Raw genomic sequence first — 22488 nt, 5'->3', positions numbered from 1 at the left:
AACACAACACAGGATCCAGCCAGCCAGTGTTAAAGGAGAATGAAAGAAAGAGAAAGAAATCCAGAGAGTACGAGAGAACAGGTCAAAATGAAACACTAGTCGGAAGAACAATGATCTGTTTTTCACCTCTCTCTGAAAATCTCAATACATCTTTTGATCCGTCTCTTACGTCTCCATCTCTCTCTATCCCTGTCTGTCTTTGTCTTGTGGAGCTAAGGTGGTTCAGTTTAGATTTGTGCAGTGCTGAGAAAATGAAAAGAGAGAAACAGACAAAAGCATGTGTGTGTGTGTGTCTGTGATGTTGCAGTGTATTTTAGGTTTATTTGTTGTCTGTGATGTTGCAGTGTATTTCAGTTATTTGAAGAAAAATGGAGCCCTAGTGCTCCAGTCCCAGCTCAGCATATTGAAACGGACAGCGTACACACTTCTCACTTTTTCTTTTCTTTTTTTTGTTAATCCAAGGAAGGTACAGCTCACTGCTAATCAGGGTGCAATGTAGCATGGTGTAAAATTAAATCCCTACAACATATTGAGAACAGTGTTGGAGAGGGCAGGAAAGGACAAGCCACTGGCGATGTGTGTGTGCGAGTGTGCGTTCTTGGACGTTATCAGTCATGTCGGCTGCTGGCCACAGATGAGGTCATTAGGCCCTTTAGCAAGGCAGATTTCTTCCCTCCTGTCCAGTCCTGTTAATAAATCTCCTCGGTTGCTTGCATGCTGTGGTCATTTGTGTGTGTGTGTAAACATGCGGCTGTGTGTAAATGTCTGCTCATGCAGCGGATGTATGTGTACTTGTGTATGCACATGTATGCCTGTGATTGTGTGTCTGGGGAATCCCTCTTTATTCTGTGTTGCTAATGTGTGTGTGTGTGTGTTTGGACTGTATGTGTGTTTGTGAGGCGAGGACTTTGTCTCGTTGTATTTCGATGAGGAGGCCTGGGGATTCAGTGCAGCCCATTCTGTCTCACGATGGTGATTTGTGTTTATGTGTATTAACCATCATGGAGTCTTGCATTGTTTGCAAATGGCATAAAAACACTCACTAGTCTTCTATGTATGTATTGCTAGCTTACGGTGTGTGTGAAAACTACACTCATACACATAATTCTGAATTTGGATCGTGTGTGTGTGTGTGTGTGTGTGTGTGAAAACATTCATATTGTAGCTCTCTGGCTACAGTAGTAACACAATCATTATTTTTACTGCATATTAAATACCCACACCTGTATTCACTAATTGTGTTATTATAGATCTTTTATCAAGATTAAAGGGGGCACAACTGGGTTAAAAAATATTTGATGACAATTAAACGTCTGTACTAAAAAATATGGTAAAGGAGTAACCTGCCATAAAGACCCCGTTGCACCAGCATTTAAAATGGTTAAATTGTGTGGTAAAAATTAATTTGGTCACAGATTAGAAGTAAATTGGTATGAATCCTATCTTCTGCAAGTTAAACTTGAGTTAACTCTAGGGAATTAAGAGCTTGGGAGTCCAAAATAGAGAAAGTTATTTGCTGTTTGTCACCTCCTTTGCTGAAGTAATTTACAAAAGAAAGTTATACAGTTATAAAGGACTTGATGTCAAATATGTCTCTTGATTAAACTGTGTGAACTTATTATCCCGTTAGCAACTGCTATTGCGAGCTTGCTCATTGTCAGTCAAGCAGCTTATAGGCCCAGACAGTTTTTTTTTCTCTCCAGAGATGAAAATAGATCGGAGAGCTGATTTGATGAGTGCTAACAAGTTCCTGGTTTTCTAGCATGTTAGCTGTTAGCTCTCTGGCTACAGTAGTTCACTAACTACTTCTGTGAATATTCACTTGTGCTTGAAGTACAGCTGCTGCTCCTTTGTTTTAAAAGCAGCCAGCTGACGTGGTTTGGACACCTGGATAGGATGGCTGATGCCTCCTGGATGTGTTCTGGGCAAGTCCAACTGGTAGGAGACCTCGGGGCAGACCCAGAACACGCTTGAGGGATTACATATTTCTTCTGGCCTGGGAATGCTTTTGGATTCCCCAGGAGGAGCTGGAGGGTGTTGCCAAGGAGAAGGTCTCTGTACTCAGTCTGATGCCACTGTGAGCTGGTCATGGATAAGTTGCAGAAAATAGATGGACGCATCTGTGTAGGTGCACTGATTATTGTGGTAACCAATGATTGTTTAGATCAGTGGTAAACTTGGATAATATGTTGTGCTGTTACAGCGCTATTTCACCAATTATTCCATGCAATTGCAGTATCAACAAATCACTCTGAACTGCTCCCTGGTGTGATTTAACGAAGCAATAAGGAATGGTTGGAGCCATCAATACTTCGAGATTATGTTGCTTGTTTTTTTTAATGCACCTCTCACCATTTAATTGCATTTGGAGCATGGGGAAATTGAACAACTTAGTGTATTAACAATATTTACCATGTCATTTGTTAATTGAGCTTTCAACTGCATTCACTTTATCAGCAAAAGCCACAATTGGTCATACACTAGCCATACCAATTTGTCACATCCCTTAACTATAAATTAAAAATGTATGCAATTTTTTAGGTCATTGTTCATTTTTGGAATCTAATATTGTAGTCATGGACAGTAGACTCCCTCCACAGCAAAATATGTTAATTATTAAAATATTATGAATTATGAATTAATCTCCTACCCTTTTATAAACAACCCCAATGATATTGGAAAAGGAAGATCTTAATTGGCTGAGCAAGCTATGTGAATGTGTTTTGGTGTGCAGAGATAATGTAAATGTGAAAATCAATGTAAAACATAGTATTAGTGGTCTTTTGTATTGCATTTGGAAATGTGGGCATTCATTTAATGTGTAATTCTTCCTTATCTGTACAGAAAGTCTACTTATGTGTGATGGTATTGTGCAGACACTTAGGCAGTACTAACTTGCAGCAGCGGTTGGTAGAATTAAAGATGAATTACCTCCTCAATAAGGACTAAGTGCTGTATCTGCCCAAGCTGTCAGGCCAAACGAATGAATCCCAATGACTAGGCAGCAACGTTGGCATGGGGAGGGAGGGAACAGAAAGGGAGAGATGGAAGGATTGCTGATAAGTGGAAGGAGAATTAAAGAATGAGATGATGAAAGAAGGAATGAGCATGTTTGAAAGCGACAGCAGCCACACAGAGTAAAATACAGCCTAAAAATGTTGCAATTGCTCGTTTGCTCTGTGTTAATATGTCACCTCGTCTCTTTTCTCTCCACATTTTGCCTTTCATCTTTCACACCTTTCACCCCCATCTCCTTCCCCTCCCTTCTGTCGGCTCAACGCTTCCATCAGTGCAACGCTTTGCTCTCATTTGCTCTGTACGACTTTTTCAGAAGAGTAGTGGTGTATGTATGTATGTGTGCGTGTGTGTTTGCTAATAAAACGTCTTAAAGGGTGGATGGATGATCATGAGTTGGCCAGCTCAGACCTTTTGCAGTGTTTCATTCTCTCTATTTTCCCACACTTGCAGACATTTGATCTGTAAGTTCCAATTTTTTTTTAAACAGCAGCAAAAATAGTCAGACATCAAAGACTCGATAATAAATGTGAGTGTGAAAAAGAGGCGAGAGAGGGAAACTAGAGAGGAGAGATTAGTGCATTCAAGTTGACAGGAAGGAAGGAAAGAAAGGAAGGTTTTTATGCTGTGTGTCTTGCAACTGAAGAAAACTGCACTGCCAGAAAATATGTCTTGTAAAAAGTAATTTTATACATTTCAATTCCAATTTTTTTTAAAGAGCATCTGCTGTCGTATTTTCGAAAGATTCAAGATTAATAAATTGACCCTTCTTGTTTCTGCATCTGAAAGTACTGTAGGACAGTGTGGGAAAAACATTTTAAAACTGAAATGTGAAAAGAAAAAAAAAAACTACTTTAAAAGATTAACATTTTATTGCAGTGAGGCTTAGACAGTCAGTCCCCTGACAGTGGCACACGAGGAAAATGCCAACTCCAAATGAGACTGTAATCCTCTGACGCGCAGAGCAGGAGAGCGAGAAATACATTAATGCTCGGAGAAGAGCGATGACAAACTCGGGCTAGTTGCACTGTGGTTTGAGTGTGCACATTGGTAAAACTAAACTGTCTCCTGGATCACACATTTAATTGGATTTAAAATAACGTATAAAAAACGGCGTGTGAGTGTGCTCATGTTTAAAACAAAACATTTGCACACATTTAAGTGCATGAACAGATTATGTACTTTCCAGTATGCTGACTGCTTACATATAAGTTAAGTGTCTGAAATGCTGTGTGTCATGTCTCTGGCTGTCTGTTTAATGAGGTGTGGTCCAATATGCATGTGTGTAAATTGAGGCTGATTCTGGAGGAGTTCCTGAGAGTTACCTTGTTAGAGCCAGGGGCATGGGACTGGTCATCCTGGAAATTAATTTTATGTGCACTTGACCATGCTGCTTTCCCACTTTGACTCACTTAACATGCAAAGTGCTGCTCACAGTTTAGTATTAACGCACTATGAGGTTGTCAGTAGTTTACCAGCAGCTGCTGACGGCAGTGCAGGTTCAGCACCAAGGCCAGCGACAACAAGAGTGAGCAAGAAGGTTGCAGCACCTCAGACCTCCCTCCTCAGTCATATTATGGATCCAATTGCTTTTCCTGGCAAGACACAGCCTAATCTGCCTCTGATTGGCTAGTACTTTTTGCTTTTGTTGGTTGCCTTGGTTAGGTTTATGCATGAGCAGTGAGATTGGTTCGGTTTAGGGTAGCAATATCAGGGTAGCTAATCAGAGGCAGAGTTGGCCATGTCTTTCAAAGAAAAGCAGTTGGATCCATAATAACGCCTCTCCTCAAGCCCCCCTGCTGATATTACTGCCCTCTGCTAATTGGATGATATATCGTATTTTCTTTCACAAGTGAACTGCCAGGACATAGTTCACAAAATGATCTTTAAATAATATATTAGAAATGTAATTATAAATATATGGAGACTATATATGATGTAATATATATTATATTAGATACCTAAATCCTTATTGATGCACAAAAACAAATATATATGTATTCATATCATTAATATAATAATAAAGATCTGATTTTGCAGTTCCCCTAAAATCTCCAGAGCTTTACAGTCTTTTCCAGCAAATTGTTTTGGTTTTTCTTCTATTATGGTTCAATCTCAGAGTGCTCATCAGTATCGTTTTCAGCAAGCAAGCTCTGATAAACCCTGATAAATCTGACAAACTGCACTACACCAATTCGCAACAGCCAGAGTTGATGGTGATGATACAGGATGTCAATGTTGTGTTTATAGCGTATCCCACCAATTTTGTGCTCCCAAGTGGCCGAAAAATCAATTACCACAGGTTTAATGACAATTTAAGAACAATATATTGCATCAAGGATCGGTCACACCAGCGTTTATAAGAAATTGTTTTTTAACGGAGTCACCACAATCGGGAGATTTGGTTGGTGGAGGCGAAATACAGAAAATACTTTCAGTTACAGATTCATGTTGGTGGACTTAAAAAGGAATTACTCCATTGACCAATTGCAAACCATCTTATCGTTGTTGACATTTAACAGAACAGAGAAAGGTTAAAAATGAAGGTTGGTATCATTTTAGTTGTGTTCTTCCAATCCAATTTTATGTGGATTTAACTGGATGGGCAGTAAGTGAATGACCACCTGATGCATATCAATTCTGCTGTGTTTGTGTTTGTGTGGTATGACCAGGTACTAAATTGTTGTAATCTGTAGCTACTACAGAGCTAGTGTAAGTGGCTTAATTGATCACTTCTCCTAAAACACTCAAACTAATCTCATATTGTAAAGAATCTCTTTTCTTGTCAAGTTTTATTGTCTCAAAGATATAATGCCACTGGTAGTGAATAGGACTTGATAATCACCTCTAATGACCCACACCTGTGTGCAATTCAGCACAGCTGCTGCTCATCAGCAAATCATCTTAGCAGCCTGCAAAAAGGAGAACGGACAAAGGTGAGCATCTGTGAAGCCAGGGCATCGCCAGCTCCAGCTCGCATGCCCCTTTTGTTTTTCTACAGAATTGTCCCCGGAGGACATATAAAGACCACCAAGGTGACTGCACTGCCAGCACATCTCCTCCAATTCGTAGCCGTTGAGTTTTGGCCCCGGTTCTCTTTTTCTCTCGCTCCGGTGCACAAGACCTCGAGGCAGCTAAAGCTTTTCTCATGTTTCTTAAACTTGGTTATCCACTTTTTTATAGCCAATAAACTCACACCAGCAAGGCATATTGTTGCACCAAGCTTGAGCCTTTGTGCATGTTTTACCCTGCCCATGCTACAGTGAGATAAAAAAACGCATTGATTGTGCTCTTCCCTTTTAAAAAAAAAACCCAGATTGACCTCTCTTGCAGTTGCCCTCCAGACCAAAATAATTCCACCTAAGTTGATGTAATAGAAGACGTGCAAGTTTGACCTGCACTTCACACAAGACAGATGAACTTTAGAAACGACTGGCAAGCTCTACAAAATCTTGATTATTGTGTCACTTCTCACTCTTCGTAAGCTCTTTTTCCTGAAAGCTTGTCTTGCCGTCAAATTGCTGTTGATAAAGGCTTCATTGTACAGATTTTCCTGTGATAAGAGGATGCAGGTTTGATAATATCAAATAATGACTCATGGACTGTGTTAGGACAAATCTCCAAATTCCATACTACAAACTGTATTGTATACAGAATGTACCATACATTATCTCTCTGTCTGATATGGTACAGTAGGACAGTGATGTCCATTGGAGTATAATAAAAAATAAAGCATATTTTTCATGCATACTTATTCTTTTGCATATTCTTAATTTTATAATTGTGAATACAAAGTAGTACAGTACAGTGGGAAGTATGGTATTGGAACACAGCTTTACTGCATTGCTGAGTCAGCATTTCTGTAAATATGATGGAATTTAATAGGTGCTGCTCCACTTAAGTCAATAAAAGTGGTTTACTAAGTTGGTAGTTAAAAATAAAGGTTATAGGTCCCCTCCAGACATGTTGTACAATATAAAAAGTTGGGGTAGCCTCACACAATAGACCATATACAGAATATGTTGCACTGATGTGATGCTGCAAGTGCTGCCTACTATGTTATACCATTTTTGATTTGCGAACTTATATCACACCCAAATATGTTTAAGCTTATGTGAAGCATATTGTAGTACCCTTTTCCCTGTATCTGTTGGCAAAAAGCTCATAAACAGGACTTGTATATGACTGATAATGAGGTGGCTGTATAAACTGACTGTAGATATTTATGCCTATTATTATTTCTTTATGCTGAATGTGAATGCCTGACAAAATGTGCTCCCAGGGTAACTGGAATGCAAAGCACACAAACAATGCATCACGTTAAATTTACAATCCACGCCTAACAAGACAAATGTAGACAATGATGCATGCTGTATAATGGGAACAACAGTTTCTTCTTAATGGCCATTTCCTGAATCACAAACAGTCCACTAAAACAGATATTCAAAGTTCAAAGTGGTTCATGTGTTTTAAAAAAATTGAACAAGACCACAATATACAGTCTAGCCTCTAAGTATTTGGACATTGACACATTTTCTATAGATTTTACTTTGTATTCAAGAATAATTGGGTTTATGATGAAACAATGACTGAGGTTAAAGTGCTGACTTTCAGTAGTTCAGATTAATAGTTCAGTTCAGTGCTGGAATTGTAACCCTTTACAGCCATTTACAGTGTTGCTCTAGTGATTGAAGTGTTGGTTGGTTCTCCAATTCGGTCCAGACTGAAACTATTAATGTATTGCTGTAGATTTTTTTTTTTACAGAAATTCATGGCCCCCAGTGGATGAACCCTACTGACCTTGGTGACCCCCCTGACTTTTCCTCTAGTGCCATTTCAAAATCACTGGAGTTCTTAAGAACAGCATTGTAGTGACAGTATGTCTCTCCCAATGGACTGCCTTCAAAGCATTTCTAAAAGCGGAAACAGCCACACATCACCCCTTTCATTTCTTGACGGTGAGGTAAAGGTTGCCTCAGAGTGTTATGCCCAGCAAGAAGCATCAGCGGTTAACACGCTTGCATAAATCATCCCTCATCGGCCATGCCGCTCGCAGATTCATTTGAAATTGTGTCGTGTCCATATTGTATGAGCCCTGCACAGACAAAAACATGTCATACTCAATCCTGTTTCATTGACAGACTTTTCTGGACTGTAGGAGAGGCTCTTGTCAAGATTATTTCCAATCATGGCAGAACATTTATTATCAGCGACCTCTTATCTTTCCCTCCCTGTCAGATAATGACAGTGCTAGAGAAACAACGGGTGACCTTCATCTAAACCCTTCACTGGGGAGAGTCTGACAACTGTTGTGTATGCATTCATGACATTTCATGGTAGCATCAGTCCTGATGGTCAATGTTTGTAATACGGACACAAATCTCAAACAATGTTTATCGCAAAAATAGTGTTTCTCTTTGTCTTTCATATTACATCCTTTCACTGCAAACCCTCCAACCCCCCTTTTCATTTCCAGATTTTTTTGTATGACAATTCTTAGAGTCAAGCTTTAAATTAACTGCTTCCATTCATTAACAAATCCCATATTTTAAGCTGAGCGGATTCCCATTATTTTTCTCCCAGAGACTGAACTCTGCCATGCATTCATTTAATTCCCCTATGTATGAAATAATATCCTGCCTTGTGCAGCCGAGCCATTATGGCTAGTTTCGCTGTGGCATGATAAGTGGATGTATAAGGAACAATGATTAAATGATCTCAGAAGCCTTCCTCCCACTCTCTCATTAAGGGTTTCCTGTCCTCCTCTCCAATACAATCACACCAAGGACATTTTGACTAGAACATTAGATTGGGATTTTCTATTGACTGTTTAGAAACCAAGAGTGAAAACAACAAAGATTTCTTTTGAGAACAGCATGGCATTGAAGAACTGACAAGCATTCAGAAATTATTATTTTTTAAAAATTCCTATTGAAACCTTATTTTGTTCTTAGCCTTCCACTTTTTAAATTCTTGCATTTGTGAACCAAGCTGCGTCTTATTCTCATATATTTGTCCTTTATGACTCCGATTCATCAATCTTTTGTAGACACAGGGGGAAACTCAGACCCCAGTGAGAATAATGTTGACTTGGGCAAACAAAACCACCCCTGTAGCTATTGTAGTTAATTGCATCTGTCACATTCATGCTAAATTGAAGTTACTGTACCACAGTGGCCTTGTAAATAATGTTCATGCCAACCTTCAAGTTGTAAATACAACTGGAAATCTTGTATTTTTTCTGAAAGTGCCACTATATGTGGCTTTGCATTCACAGTAACTAACCCCATATATTGTATAATAGATATAGAACTATATTGTCAGTGCACAGTATAAAACCAAATCTGCAATATGATTGTGTTAAGTTGTCCAATAATGAGTTTTTTCGATCTTAACTGTCATGACTTAACATTTAAATGAAGCCAAAATATGTTCCTAAAAGTTGTTACAAAATGCTATTATTAATCTTTCAGCAGGGCCTTTCCAATGTCTTCAAAGAACTCCTTTAGATGAAATACATTTGTCCCAGTGCTATTCCCATGCCTGGAAACATTTCTTGTAGTCATCTTTTGCTGTGTCCAGAGCCTCCTGTAATTCTTCCTGGATTTCTTCCACGATAGTGAATCATCTGCTTTTCATTCCTAATTCAGTTTCACCAAGCTGTAGGCATATGCTACCTAGCTGCAAATACAGTAACTACACCCTTATCCTGTGCAATCGATGGCTTCCAAGAATTTTTGTCCCACTTGTACATGCAGGACTTAAGTGTAAGGATGTAGCTAATCTTTGATTTAGTTTTTCTGTATGCTAAAGAAGTAGTAGCAAATGCAAAAATGTGGTTATTTTTGAATGAGAAAAGATAAAAAGACACTGTTCAGTTTTCACTTCAATATAAAAGGACTCCAATGAGACAGTAATGGCTAAAATGGAGGTGCTGGCAAAAATGCTAACATGACCAATAGTTAAAATGATGGCCTAACTGATATTGTGTTTTTGAGGCCGAGGCTGATGAGTCTTTAACAATCTGGCAGTGATATATTGGCTGATATTCATTTTTATAAATGCAAACATTTTTGTTTTAACATATGTACTGTAATGTCTTGTTATTCATTGCCTGAACGATATAAACCAGTACATCTGCAATAAGCAAAAGTCAGCTGCTGTATGAGGCTAGCGTAGTTAGTGGTCAGGCTGTAGTCATAATGGATGTATAATTTACTTTTTTATAAGCTCTCAAAGAGCTTCAGGTTTTAGAAATTTATATGGGCAAAGTGGTATGGTAAGTCATACAGTGCTGCTGGCACTGACGGGATATAGTTGCCAACTTAAGCTCTAAGTCCCTCTGCTTCCTTGCAGATTTGTTATTAACCTTCACAATTAAAATGTTCAATCTTACAAGGCTAGAGGCAAAGCAGAGCAAACCACAGGATGAGAATTGTCTCAAAGAGGTGCTGATTCACTCCTCCGGGACTCAAACCATACGAACAGGCGCTTTGTAACTTCCATTGATTTTTAAAGGGCAGTTTATTCCACTGACTCTGAGAATGATTTACCTTATCTCCTCAATTAGCAAATGAGAGTGAAATCTGCTGCATTTTCCTCGTCACCCATCCTTTCCTGACATAGGGAAGGCTAGTGTGGGGTTTTTTCCCCTCCGGTTTTATTCCTTTAGTTTTTAATCACTTTCGATTAGATTTTTGCCTATTAGCTTGGGCCGAGTTTCAGAGGATCAGCAGAGTAGATTTTGTCCCCTCAATGGGATGCTCATACATCAGTGTCAGACAGGCAGCAATTTTATCTCTGGCCTCTGAATAAAAAATAAATAATGAGTTGTCTGTTGAGGCCTACTCTGACTGAGCGTGAGAAATGTACCCATCAATAGGTCTTTTCCCACCACCAGGCAATAAACTCCCTCTGGAGAGTTTCTACAGCTGTCTTTCAAAACGTTTCTTCTTCCAGATAACATGCTGTCAAACTACAGTTCTTCAATTTCACAAGCAATGTCATTCCACTGTTTTTTGTTTAAACTTCTAAGGCTTGTCAAAGATATCCTCTACGTAGAAAATATTTCTCTATCATCATAGGTGAAGTTTGTAACTTTCTTTAAGTTTAAACCTTCAGCAAAGTAGCATTTTGTCTCATGAAGTGAACTATGAAAACTTAAACTTACCTTAAACTAATTACCGCAGTCGTTAAATACACCATTTTTATTGTTCCATGACAAACATTTTTAAGGTTTTGGTTTTTTTTTTTAAAGCAAGTCAGTTTGATATCCAGTTTTCAAGAGGTCACTCAGATGATGGAGCAGTATTTACACCTGTGATTTTCCGACAATGACACCTCAACATGTCTTCCTTGAACAACACCAGTCCAATCTCTTTAAGTGCTACATTGTTTGGTATTGTTGTTTAACCATGATTTAATATCCATATGTTTGTTAAAGGGGGATTACATTTCAAAGAGGAATCCTCATTGCTGCTGAGATTTTTTGAGTATTCCATCAAAGAGGAGAGCCTTTTACTGCCAAAGTCTCTGACTGAATCCAGCTAAAGTACAACCCTGTAAATATGCGACTGCAAGTGACAAAGCATCACCTTTCCAGTTTTCAGTGTTTTTCCCTGCTCTGTATATTCTACAGAATATAAGTACACAAGACCAGTGTTGTCCCCAGAGCAGCTGGAGTGCCAAAATGCAGTAAAAAAAAATCCAATAAACAGGACCCAGAGTTCCTGGCTGAGACCTTACTTAAGTAAAAACACTTACTATTATGTAACTTTTGAACTCACTGCTTGGTCCTCAACCTGCAAAAGTCAAATCCTTACAGTATCCCACCTCATTTGGCGTGATGGTAAGAACTGTTTACCCAAATACCAGCTGTTCCATTATATTTGTTTGTGTTACGGTGGCCTTCTCACATGTATCTGCATATCACTGTTGGCGTGATGCGAGCTGACGGCTGGAGAAAATGTGAGAAAGTGGAGAAGCAGGTGTGAAGATGCTGTGGGAGGATGGGGACGTCAACGTGTGGTCGATGACACAGAGGACATGGGCATTTTCTGTATTCTTCCCCTTGCATGTCTCACTTTTTTTTAGCTTTGGCAGTTTACATTGGACGTCTGTATCAACTCAAGTCAACTTGCTGATCAGTGTTGCAATTTCTTTTTCATAAACAAGATTTCAAGATTCATTTGTTGATGGATCACTTTGCTTATTTCCAAAGCAGTGAAGACATACTAGAATGCTCCTAAAACACATGGAAATAATAATGCAATAGTCACAGGGATTTTTTTATGAAATATTCATGGCTTTCAGTGGCTCCCACAGCTCTGCGCTGTTCTTGACTGGTTGAGAAATGTGTGAAATTATGCTTTGCTAGGGCGAGGTTAGACATCTAAGATCTTGTCAGGAAGGATAACCAGACCAGTTCACTAATGAGCAGCTGTGCCCGACCAGCTACAATTGTCTTCACCAGCTGACTGGATGTCTTTACTTGCCTGCAGCCCAGGCTCTTATTATGCTTAGGTATTTATAAGAATAGCCCAGTAATCACAAAGATACGTCAAGATCTGGCTCTGGAGAACACTGGATACCTTATTAGTGCTGTAAAAGCCAGTCAGGCAGAATTCAGCAAAAAATCGAAGGTTGCAAAGTTGGATAAAAATTACAAAGCATGTGACTGTCCATCAAACTCTTCTTATATTTTTATGTGTGTGACCAGAAATGGCTTTATAAGTTTTTGTTAGAGCTGCCAGCAAAAAATTGACTTTTGAGCATTCTCATAGATATCCATTGGCTTTTGTGTTTGGGTTAAAAAGAGGTTTGGAATCGATTATGATAATACTATGAGTCATAGCAGGATTCATACCTCGTTGGTCTGTCCATCTGTGTTCTGACTGTCTGTCCTTTGGGATGGATTTACCTGCGTGCCTTCTATCTGTCTGACCTGTCAGTATCGATCCGTCGATCTTGTCCGTGCGCTGCTCTGAGGGACATTTATTTCACATCTCCAGTGCTTATTCACAGAGGACGGGGGAGAAAAATAAAGAAATGAAGCAAAAATAGAATGAAAATATAAGATTGTTTTTTGTTATTCTAGTGGCATGGTTCTAGTCTGCTGGTGTGGTCTCCACTGCTGAATGGATTGCCATTAGCCATTTATATTCTCCAGAGGGTGATGCATACTGTTTTTCATGAGGTCACCAGCAGGACAAAACTTTCACTTTTGGAAGGATTATAACAAAAGTCTGTACAGATATTCATGGTACCCAGATTATGCATTCAAATTATTTTGGTTATCCACTGAATTTTCTTTTGGTATCACCAGGACGTTGACATTTAGTTTTGTGTAAAATGTCTCAACAACTATTGGAAACATTGCTATGAAATTGACAGTCATTTATGAAATCTGATGATAATATATAGCAACGAAATCAGGAGGAAGTCAGGATGGATGGATGGGTCAACAAAACACTGGATTTTTAAATACAGTATATATGATACAATACTAATATATACTGCAGTTAGTATACAAGGAATCACCACTCTAAGAGTCCATAGTCTCTGTGAGGCTGCACTATAAACACAGTAAAATATATCTTAGGAATGTCTTGGATGCATTTAAGGCACTATTCACACATCATTTTATAACACATACACACACAAATAGGTAGAAGATTTGTCTGCCCCACTGGGCTGCCACCACCAATGTCATCACTCATGTCTGTATGTTCCAAGTTGCCGCTGAGTAGATATGTGGGAGTGAGTCAAGGCTGCTGTCATGCGCCGTCCTTTTTGTCCCCCCCATGTCTGGCAGGGATGACTAAGACTATTTAACTAGATGTCAGAGTGTATGAGGCACGCACACACACACACACACACACACACACACACACACACACACACACACACACACACACACACATACAGTACATCCATACATAAGAGCTACGAGGAAAGCCCCATGACATCAAGCAGGGTATGCTCTTGGCTCTTGACAGCAGAATATAAATAACACTATTATTTAATTTCATATTTCTATTTTTAGATTTCTCCCCTGAATTTACTGAGCATAATTGCTATATTAGACGAAGGGAAATTGGAATATGGAAAAAGGTGGACGCAATAAATTCCTAAGATGAACGATTACTGAAAATGCATTTGACTCAATCCAACCATCAGTTAGATGCTTCTTGATAACATAATATTAATAGGGTGATCATGAACCCATATGAAGGAGTTGTTATCTGTTCCATTCACTGAGATTCTTGTCTCTGGCATGTGTGAGAGAGAAAAGTAGCATCATGTTTGTAACAGGGTTGGTCGGAAAATTCTAATTGTGCTTCAACAAGATTGATTCAATCTGCCCTTTAGTTCGTGACATAACATTTAAATGGAACATTTAACTCCCCCTCTTCATGCTCTCTCATTTGAGCACTTATGCACACACACACACACACACACACACACACACACACACACACACACACACACACACACACACACACACACACACACACACACACACACACACACACACACACACACACACACACACACACACACACAGTCATACTCACACATGCACAACCCATCCACACAAACCCCAAGAGCAGCAGCTGGAACTTGTTAATTGCAAGCGCTAAATTCAAACGCTATCGTTATCTTGGTTGGCAGGGGCATAAATATTAATATATCATAAAGAGCTATAAAAAAAACTCGCCTAGGCTCATTTGGATCCATATATATGCAGCTGTTAGTGTCTATCGGGGAGAAATCATTTATTGAAGAGGAGAGTTGTTGGGTGGGGGGGCTGCCACAAAGGAGCCCCAGCAAGAAAACAGGAAATGACTTGCTCTCCAAATAGAAGCCTGAAGGAAGGGAGTTGTGAAGGAGGAAGATGTGAGGGCATTGGAGCTAAAAGCATCAACCAGGGTCCAGAAATCCAAATGTCTGATTCAGATGGAAATGTAGGCCTTATGAAGAATGGAAAAACATCTGCTCTTCATAAAATCTAGGAGAACTTTAGACCCAATTGATGCGCACACATCCTCCCTTACTTCATCCTTTTTCTCAGTCGAGAATGCACACCTTCACACATGCACACCTCACAATACGCTTGACCTGTCCTTGGTACTCAGCTGTCCAGGGTGCACCAGACGGTAGAAGTGCTGTTGCGCTGTACTGCTGTGCTTGCTGTTCCTCTCTCCGCCCCAGCCTGGTGCCTGCCTGCAACTGCTGAGAGCAGAGCGGAGATGGCAGGTGTTGACAGGGTTCCACCTGAAGGGATTTTATCACTCCCGAACGCTGCCGCTCCCCAGCTGCTCGGCGCGCTGCTTAATCAACGCGGACGTCACAAAATAAAGCAAAAAAAGTGCCTGGGAAGGTAAAACAATAGCTTGTGTATGTATGCGTGAAGAAAGTGAAGAAAGAGGGGTTATTTGATGAAAGACAACACTGCCTCCATCCCAAAATAAACACAAATGTAATTAGCCATCAGTAGGCTCATTAGCTGTAACCGACATTGTAAACAACATGTCGGGCAAATTCACAAACCAGTACATCACAGTAAAACCACAAGATAAGATGAAGAGTTATCTTAAATCCTGAAAAGCAAGTGAATTAGTGAACACCACAACACTCACTCATCCCTGCCTTACAGTACTGTTTGCAACCAAACTAATTAGCCTATAGCAGCATCCACTTGCTAAGTTAATTGGCGGCGGATGAGTAGGAGGCCTGGATTATTTTAGGCTGGGTATTTCAAGACAGGGCCCTGCTTCTTTGACACATGAATAGGCTGTGGGAAATGGAGACAAATTATTGCAGTGTTATTGATTGACTGACCAAATGAGTTGGAAAGGCAGATAGAGAGAAAAAGAAGAGTGGGAGGAACACACGGGTAAAAAGAAACCCAACAAAGAGAGAGAAGAGGGAGAAAAGGAAAGGGAAGGTGGGGGCAGGTAGAGACATTGAATGACTTTAGTTTGATTTATCAAGGTCTATTTTGTCTGCAGAAAATGCTTTAAATAAATATAAATGCTTTCAATTTTCATGTCTTTAAAAATGTCACATTTTCTGAATCAGTGTTTACATCTTTCACTATTTGTCACCTCAGATCTGTTATTCAATTCATGTACAAAAAAGAAATGGCTGCACCATCAACATTAAGGACACAAGATTAAAACCTGCTATTACTCCCAAACTGATCAGGGACAAACCAGCTAACAGAAAAATATTATTGGATCTTCTCGGACAATATAGAACCACTATTTATTTGCACTTTTACTGTCATTCAACCATTGAAGGTCCAGGTTATGTTGCCTGCATTGCTTTTTTGCCCATAGAAAAAGCATGTGAGGAGATAAAATTTTCAGCAAGAACTTCACTAAATTAAGATGCAAACAAATTTGTAAATCCAGGTATTTTGCTAACTGCGGACCAGATCCAAGATGGAACCAGCTAGTTAATTAAATTATTATGCAGGAAAATCTACCATAAGTTTGCTCACATTAGCTAACACCATAAATGGTTGGGTTTCTGTTACCTAGTTCAAAGTGAGCTAACTGTGGCTTCGTCTGGCCCAGTGAGAGTGATGACCCACCACAAGGAGTGCGATGTAAAGTTCACCTCAATGCTGATTGTGTTTCCCTGAAGCCCAAGTTAACATATTCAAATGACTTGCTTTGTTGACTAACAGTAAAATGCCCAAAGATGTTGACTTTGTAGTACTACTGTATCATGGGAAACTGGGTCAGCTAGCAAATATTCATATTTGAGAAGCTGGTACCAGTAAACTTTTAGGCATTTATATTTAAATAATGACTTCAAAACTGTCTATATAATTGGGTCTTGGGTATTACCATGTATAGTGAGGGTCTATAGGGGCCTGGCAAAAAATGTTTGCCCCCAGGCCTTGGTTATGGTGGTAGCATGTGCTAATGGGTTAAATGACTCAAGTTATGGATTGTGATTAGATATGAAACATACAATATGCAGATATTTAATCTGTATGCAAAACTTTCAATTATGTAACTTCACCAGCTGATGTCACACTTTAGGAGGATGTGCAGTAAAGGAGCTATTTTATAAAAGCTGCACATGTACAGTATGTAGAATGTACATCCAGCTACAGTACGCCTGTTATATAACGTTTTATATGTCAAAGCAGCCTTTAATGTGTACAGCACATTAGTCTAATTGATTTCTTTGGCACACAGAGCAGTGTTGTTCCTCACAGTGAGACTTCTTTATCTTATTCCCCTGCTTCTCTTTCTCTTCACCATGGTGATTTATTTGTCCCTGGGTTAGAGGCGTCACTGCCTTCAGAGTCGTATACTCTCCCAATCAGTCACAGCGAGGTCCAAGGCTCTCAGCTGTCTGCCAAGCTTTCTCTTAAGAAAAGCCTTGTGAAGGTGTGTGTGTGTGTGTGTGTGTGTGTGTGTGTGTGTGTGTGTGTGTGCGCTTGTGAGTAAAGGAGAGAAAGAGATAAGGGTAAGGTTTAATTATCATATGCAACATTAAAGGTATATGATTATGTGCAGATTATTTGTGTTTGTTGATGTGCTTTTGAGAACAATAATACACACAGTAGAATGACACAAAGACTTGCTTTATTATTGAATCCTTTTCTCTCTCCTTCCCTCTGCAGGCAGCTAGTTACAACTAATGTGTTTATCTCACAGCACTGCTGCCAGAGAACCTATCTCATGCAACCTAAATGCATGCTGGGACATGGACCCAAGCAGCCTGCATGACAGTTAATTTCATACACAAACAATCACACATGATTCTTTTACCTCAGAAGAATGCATCAACATGGTGTTTATCTCTTAATTAGGCTTTGGTGTGAGTGTGCATCTATCTGTGCGTTTCAGCCCGCTTCCGCTTGCCAGCCAGTCAAAAGGAATGAGCAATGAAAGAGGTGGCAAGGGATTTTCTAATTGACAGCCTGTCTAATTCATTCTGTCTTCATGTATATGTACACCACTGTCATCACCGATGCATACAGTGAATATGCAAAAACTAATTGCTCTAGACAGAACGGTGCTGGAATTTTGTTATAATATCTTTAGAAAGCCTAATGAGTGTGGCCCTGTCATTGCTTGGCTCCAGTCTCTTTGTTCCCATTCTTATGTTCAGAGTAGCATCCAGAGATAATGACACACACATACACATATATACACACACCTGCACACAGATAGATGGGAGCCAAATAATCTGGGTGCAACGGAAGCATGGGGGCTATTCTGTTGAGAGGTGTTTGAAGCGCATGCAACAGAGAAAATAGGGCTAATTTAAATTGCCAGATGTGATTGAGTTCTATTGTGTGGTCTGGGTTGGCTAATGGGTGGCAGTCAAAGGAAAAGCAGGAGGAAGGATGAGAGCGAGGGAGTGAGGCGGAGAGAAAAAGGGAGAAAAGCCTTCATGTGCAGGGCTTATTAGGGCAGGGCTGCTGAATTGGACTTGATCACTGGGGATTCTTTGGCAAAGCTGATACATCAGCAGACGCTCTCACTGAAATACTGCCATGTGACTTTCCTCTATAGTACACATACACACATGCTCACTGACAAAATGACATACATACTCTCACGGGGGATATATATAGTACTGTATGTATATATAGTACTATCTATATATATATATAGATCTAATATATATATATGCTCCCATGTGCAGTTACCATACACATTTAACACAGATAATCACACATAACCACTCAGTCAGAAGATTGCATGGTTTCCCCTTGAACTCGAGGAAGGGAGATTATCAACTTGGGGATATTAAGTGGATGTGTGTGGGTGAGGGACCCAACTGGGCTCTAAATTAGCCCAGCAGAGCTCTCCACTTCATCTCTGCTTACTGAGCAGAGACAGAATATGTACAGCTTCCATTTGGCGCAATATGTCACACCAACTGGCATCCCATCACATTTTTTTGGTCTCAATCTGCTTACATCTGTATTTCTAAAAAAAACCATACCCTTCCAAGCTCTTTTCACACTCACACAATGGTCATTGCTTTGATTGTAGAATTTTTCATTGTGAAAGCTCATGTGGTACTAGAGCGATGCTTTTATGTCCAAGGACATTAGGGAGTGAGATCCTGCCCCAAGTGAAGGGGTTCAAGTATCTCATGTTCACAAGTGAAAGTAAGGTCAAGTGCATGGTTGACGAGTTCGTCTGTTGCGGTATCAACGGTAATGCGAGCGATGTACCGGACCATTGTGGTGAAGTATTTATCAGTCGATCTACACCTGAACCCTCACCTATGGTCACAAGCTTTGTGTACGGGAGAAAAAAACCTCTAAAATTAGTTTCCTCTTCATTTTTTTCTGGGCTCAGCCTTAGAGATAGGGTGATCAAATTTTGCAGGGAGCTTGGAGCCATCGCATCAAAAAGGAGCCATCTAAGGTGATTTGGAAATCTGGTTAGGATGCCTCCTGGATGTCTCCCATTGGAGGTGTTCCAGGCATGTCCAACTTGTTGGAAACCAGATCTCTTGGAGTCCCCCAGGAGGAAATGGAAGGCCCTGCTGAGGAGAATGACATGTGGGTAACTTTAAACCGTGTTCAGACTTACAGTAGCTCTGCATGAAATAACGCACCCCTTGCATCCAGCAAGGTGCTGCATTGACCAGTCATATATATGGAAGCGTATTTTCCTGCTGAATTACTTTGTCATGTGAACAGTGCGTTTCTCCTGTTTACTTTGCGATTATTGCAACAAAAGATCTGGGCATCTGTGGAGTTAAAGCTCTGGAATTGCTCCAGATGGCTGCGCCAACGGTGTGTGAATGTGTGTTAAAGGTTAGTCTACATCTGATGAGCAGGTTGGCACTCTGCGTTGTTAGCCCCTGACATAGTTTAAAAGCGCTTTGAGTGGTCAAAAAGACTAGAAAAGTGCTATAAGTACAGTCCATTTACCAGAAGATAAAAGTCTTTATAACCTTACGAAGTCTAAAAACCTGTCTGTGAGCATTACAAACTACTGTGCATTGTTTTGCCATCTGATAACCCTTTAAATGCATCAATCTGTAGCTCTAACTCAATTAGCATTTTTTAATGCAGGGCTGTTTTTGTTCTGAATGCAGCCACCACAACGCAGTCCTGGATAAGGAGTGGAAAATTGATGTATGGATGGAAATGAATTAAACTCAGCATTAGAGCTACTTGGACCACCTACTGTACTTACAGGCCTTATGGTGGGGGGCTACTTGAAAAGAACTACTTTGTACAATGTGTTGTCTAACCATGTTGAAAGGTAAACTATATTTATAACCATTCCATATAGCCACACTTGTAAGCAGGGTTAAAAGCCAGTCATCAGAGAGAGAGAGAGAGAAAGAGAAAGAGAACTGTTTTGATGCTGATGTTTAAATGTCCATTAGCTGCATCAACTTGATGACTGTAATGAATCAATCAGCCATTAGCTGACAGTGGCGCTTCAAACATGAATCCAAAAAGCCTGCCGCTAAATGAGGGACACAGGGAGCTCAGAAGACAGCGTGTTGTTGATGAGCAGGACAGAAGGAGAAAATCTCTCCCTCCCTCTCCCTTTTATGTGTCCAACAAAGCATCCTTTAATCACTTTGACTTTGAACACAAGCCCCTAATGGCTCCCAAGGGTTCGTTACGGCAGCCATCTTTACAAATTTCTTCCATCCGGAAAGGAAAGTTATGCAATTTTAATAGGAATCCTGTTGCTCAGATATCGCATGTGCGGTGATGAAAGAATGATGAAAAGCTGCAGCGTGGGAAAAAAAATTGTGAACAGTCAACAATGGTTTCTGAAAGCCATGACCACAATCTTTCCCCAATTTTAACGTGACCTAACCTCGACCAAGCAGTTAGTAGATCAGTCTAGGCTTAATCATAGAGGTGGCAGATCAGAAAATGCTCATATGGATCTTTTTGGAGGGCAGTGACCTGTTTTAACATTAAGGTAAGTGTTTTTCACACCAGATTTTGTCATTTTCATACAACCGCATACAGTACATGTGAAACCCCACATGGTGCATGACGTTGCTAACTTTATGTATAATGCTCCTTTATATTCATGATGGACTCTAGAACTTGTGGTAATGCCAAATGTGTGCGTGTGCTCTTTTCAGCTTACGCGTCAGCATTGCTCCCAAAGAAGCAATCTACCCTTAAACAGAATTTACATCATGCTTTTCCAGTGATTTTGGACAGTAAAATCAATATCTACAGAGACAAGTCTATCTCTAACCTAGAAACTAGCACATCAAGATTTGAATGGATGGCTTCATCTACAGCTAGTCCACCGACATGAAATTTGTGACTAGCATAGTTTTTGTTTTGAGAAATTCCATCCAGATTTATTTGAATGCTGGTCTTCCAGCTGTGAACTACGTCTCAATTCCTATAAAATCACAGTGGGTGCTGTCATGTTGTCCTGGGAGTTACTTAGTGTCAGTGGAGCAGCTCGAGGATTTGTCATTTGATGACATCATCATTCCAGTCTGTTTCTCTACTATATGACATTTTTTTTTTTGGGGGGGGGGGGGGGGGGGGGGGGGGGGGGGGGGGGGGGGGGGGGGGAAGCTTTGATCTTGAATTCAATATGATTTCATATGAGATGTCACTTTTTTCCAAACGGTAAACTCTCACTTTTGGGGAAAAAAACACATGCAAATTACTACAAACAGATTCATATAAACACATGCACATGTCCGTTTCAACAACACCCCCACTCTGCCAGAGATTTCAGTCCCTTGGTACAGCTGCCACACTACATGGTGCTACCTCTGACATGTGCCAATCTGACTTGTTTACACTTGTTAATTGCTTAAAGGCACTTCCTCTAGACGCAGTGCACCCATCATGGCAACAGGACAGACTATGATTAGATGGTTCTTGTTTGTGCTGCTGGAGAAAACACACACAGTTCAGAGGGAGAACAAGGCACTGCACAGCTCACTAATTATGCCTGTTTGTGAATTCAAGCAATGGACGTCTGCCCCTTAACCACAGGCATGCATGTAAGAGACATGCATTGACTGCTGGGATGGTTATGCATTTCTGTCATGCCAAACAAGGCCGAAAAAAATGATGAACAATAATCTTAGTTTTCTTTTTACATTGTCATGTGAGTGACAATATTCATTCCACCATGCTTTTTAAAATAATGATTTCGTGAGAGCCTGATTTAGTGAGCAGAACAGTACATTTTGGGGGGACTCCATCACTTGGCCTTGCTTGTTAGCATTCCTGTTTGCCAGCATCCTCTGGGGAAATGCTTCCACTGTGAGCCTACAGGCCGAGCTGTCATCACAAATATAGTCTGAGAAGGCCCCTGGGCTTAGTTAAACTCAGATTATTTTCCCCAAATGATGCTCAGACAATATTAAATGTCATTCACAACCCAGAGGGGAAAGGTAATGGTGTGTTGTACGTTAAATGATTAATAAAAAGCTATTGGCATAACCGCAGTAGTGCTTGTTTTTCTGTGC

This window comes from Scomber scombrus, chromosome 23 (assembly GCF_963691925.1).
Source record: "Scomber scombrus chromosome 23, fScoSco1.1, whole genome shotgun sequence".
Lineage (NCBI taxonomy): Eukaryota > Metazoa > Chordata > Actinopteri > Scombriformes > Scombridae > Scomber > Scomber scombrus.
The sequence above is the reverse complement of the archived record's forward strand: the minus strand, read 5'-3'. Positions refer to the sequence as shown.